Source organism: Anomalospiza imberbis, chromosome 11 (assembly GCF_031753505.1).
Source record: "Anomalospiza imberbis isolate Cuckoo-Finch-1a 21T00152 chromosome 11, ASM3175350v1, whole genome shotgun sequence".
NCBI lineage: Eukaryota > Metazoa > Chordata > Aves > Passeriformes > Viduidae > Anomalospiza > Anomalospiza imberbis.
The window spans coordinates 12,314,648-12,318,170 of NC_089691.1; the positions used below are offsets into that span (position 1 = coordinate 12,314,648).

Consider the following 3,523-nt stretch of genomic DNA (forward strand, 5'->3'; position numbering starts at 1 on the left):
ATTTGGGCAGCAGTTGTGCAAGAACAGGCTCATATCTCAGTGTCCCGTACCTTGTCCAACCCTCCCTTCATCAGCAGAAACACCAGCCAAAAAGAGGGCTCTGCAAAGGCTGAAAAGGCTCAAGGGGCTTTGGAGGAAGGGCAATCAGTGCCCAGCAGCAGGTCTGTGCTCAGGCTGCTCCCTTCCCAGTTTGATCGTGTGTCTGCCTCCCAGTTCAGCACAATGGATCGGCTCAGCTCCTCAAATGGGTGCAAATGGGCTCTTGGCCAGACACTGGAGGCTGTTTCGACACAAGGATTTATGGTGAGCTCAGGGAGACTTGGAGGGGGTTGTGTCTGGGAGAGAGTGGCCCCTGGAGAGAGCAGCAGATGCATTGTTCAGCCCTGCTGTTCTGGGCCAGCATCTCCCTTCCCTGCCTGTGCTGGATGGATGCCACGGAGCAGGAAGCATCAGTCAAGCCTGCTCTCTCACACATCCATACCTCTCTCTCCCTCCCTCCCTCCATGCATGCATTAAACCTTCACTGGAACAGAATTCCACCACTTTATTCATCCCTCGGGCTGCCAATTCAAGTAGCATTTCCCAGCCTGGACCCAAGGGGTTAAGGTGCGTTGCTAACTTCAAAGCTGGGCTCTCTGGGGATCTGAGCAGTGTGGGTTATGGACATCCTTGCGGGCAGGTCCCTTCTCTCCATGCTGTGAAGAGCAGATGTGGCGTAAAAAACTTCCTTTTTGGGAGGGCATGATTAATCTTTGCTTCTTAGAGGATGACAAATATATTATATTCGCTGACATGCACACGCATTCTCCTCTGCTGACGGGTGACCCCTGTCTTAATGCCAAGCGTGTGAGATCCAGCTCTGTAAACGAAGAGGAGAGCTTTGCAAGCTCATTAATGCTTTGAAGTTGCTCATTAGGAGCAGATTCCTCGGGAGCTGGCGAGCACAACACCCTTTGTGAGCATGACTTCATTTGATATTAATGTGGGTGCTGCAGCTGGAGGCATCCAGGGATGCTGTGCTGTGATTCTGCACACACAGACCAGCACGGTGGATTGCTGTGGCTGTAATGAACAGGGTAAAAAGGGAAAGTTTCTGTTCCCTCTTGTGAGTTTTTCTCCTGCTGTCAGCATATGAATAGGTTGACCCAGTCCTCTGCTGAGCCCAGGACGTGCAGCTTTCCCTCATGGGATGTCTGGAATATTGCTGCCTTTTCCCTAGTACCTGTGGATTATCTCTGGAGGCCAGGGTGACCCCCTCAGACTGAGGAGCTCTGTGTCACCCTCTTTTGAGGCCGGGAGCTATCCCTTTTCAGTGCCTCTCACTGCCAATCAGAAGCCCTCCAAGTGGCTCAGCTACCCCAGGGTGCAGCAATGAGCGGTCCCTGTGGAAAAAAGGAGGAAATTGCTCTCACTATGAAGCAGGACAGGACCAAGACCGCCTGACTGCGAGTATCTCCAGCAATAGAATACTCTGGTGAAAGGGCCTGGCAGGGTTTCTCTGTGATAGCATCCCTGTGTAAAGGTGCTGGCCTGAGAAGATTGAGGGTGGCTGAATTCAGAAACAGAAATTACTGGGCTCCTGTGGCTTAAGGGCTAAAGACTTCCTGCACGTAGGCTCCTGAGGGTTGTGGGTTTGAATCCCATGAGGTTCAATAGTGGTGTTTGGGTTTTTTTTTGTTCTCCCTTCACGGTAGAAACAAAGCTGTACTTCATCCCAAAGGAAAAATAAAGACCTTCCTGTAGCACTGTCTGTCCCAGCTAAATGCACCAGCAGAGTACCTTATGCAGACAGGAGGGGGTAAGGAGTGGCACCTGGGGTGCAGAGCCGAGGCTTTAACTGTGTGCTGTGTCTGGCTGAGAACTGCCAGGCTGTCAGAGCTGCTCCCTTCCCCTGAGGACCCAGTGGGGTCAGGAGGAATCTCCCAGAGATGTCCCTCCTGCTCCAGGGTCCCTGTTGGCATCACCACCAGTGACTATGGTTCTTGCATGAGGATCTAGGGTGGCACACAGGGGCTGTGCTGTTCTTCATGGCCCATGAGACCTGCTCGCTCCTAATGAGATGTTCCATCAGTTGTTGGAGACATTAAAGAAAGCAGTGAGGAGGGAATGGTGTCACTGGGCTTGGGAAGTGTCTTGGGTTGGGACCCCAAGGGCTTGGTGAGGTGTGAGCTCTCAGGGAGGAGGTGGTGGGCCAGGGGAGAGGCCAGAGCCCACCAGGATGGCCGAGTGGTGAAGGCGTTGGACTTAAGATCCAATGGGTGCATGCCTGCGTGGGTTCGAACCCCACTTCTGGTAGGAGTCTTCTTTTCTTCTGGCTCCAAAGCTCCCAGCCCAGCTTTTGGAGCAGCACTTCAGAACAGGGATAGGATCTCTGGCCCTGTGCCTGGGGAGCTGAGGCCATTCCATGCTCCAGTGTGAGGACCCTGGTGGGACAGGATCTCTGGCCCTGTGCCTGGGGAGCTGAGGCCATTCCATGCTCCAGTGTGAGGACCCTGGTGGGACTGGGCCTCCCTGCCATCCAGGCTGAATATGTACAGAGGCACAAGCCAGTCCCTCTGGCACACAGGCTGTGGATCTCCTCTTCCATGCAGGGAGTGCGGAGACAGTCATAGGCTTGACTCCCACATGCTCCCAAAATAGTGACTTGTTTTTCCCATGGCAGAAATAGAAAAACCTGACTACCCAGAAGGGGAAAAAAAAAGGTGTTGAGCACTAAATATTTTGGGCAAGTCACAGGGAGAAACCAGTGTGAACAAGTGGGTTCAGGGAAACAGGTTTGGGGTTTCTGGAGTTCATTCCTTTCATCAGCCTCGCCCCATGACCCCAGACCCATTGCAGACTCACCCAAAGCAACATTTGGCACTCTCTGAGGGGATTTGGCAGTGTCACAACCCCCTGGAAGAAGCCAGCATGGCAGGATGATATTCCTCATGCTGCTGCTTAGATTTAGGAAATGCATGAGGAGCTGAGAGCTGCTCCTCTGTTGCATGGGGTCACTGTGCTGTGGTCTGTTTTTGGTCAGTGCCTCCAAATGCTCATGAGACTTTTGCTCTCTTCCTTGTGTGCATGGATGGGCAGCAGATATTTCCCCCAGCAGAGGGTTAGGCTGCTGGACTCACAGAGATGCTGTCAGGTTTTCATTTGGCTGCTTTGCTCCAGCCTGAGGCCAATCGGAAATGTCCTACTGCTGGGACATGATTTGAAGTGATGGTGTTAATTTGGTTAATTAGGATTCCTGGGAAGCGTGCACTTCTTGCAAATCAGCTTACCATTGTAGTATCACTGCAAAGAGTTATTTGCTGGTGCACGGGGTTATGTATGAATTTATGATTATGATGTAGGACCATTAATTTCATGTTTGTGGCAGATGATACAGCTCAATTAAAAGTTGCACGTTGAGATCTTTGGCTCTCTCTGATACGTGAGAATCCGATGGTGGTCTCCAGGAAGTCTTAAAGGGCCTTATGAATGGCCATATAACAAATGGGGCAAGACTCAGAGGAGAGGACAGGGGAGGAATTAC

General features: G+C 51.9%; 1 non-coding gene across 1 annotated transcript; it reads left to right on the forward strand.

Moving 5' to 3' along the window:
- Positions 1–2,212: 2,212 nt before the first annotated feature.
- On the forward strand, positions 2,213–2,295 carry TRNAL-UAA (transfer RNA leucine (anticodon UAA)). The gene has a single exon. It is a non-coding gene; the product is annotated as a tRNA-Leu (tRNA).
- The last annotated feature ends 1,228 nt before the right edge of the window (positions 2,296–3,523 follow it).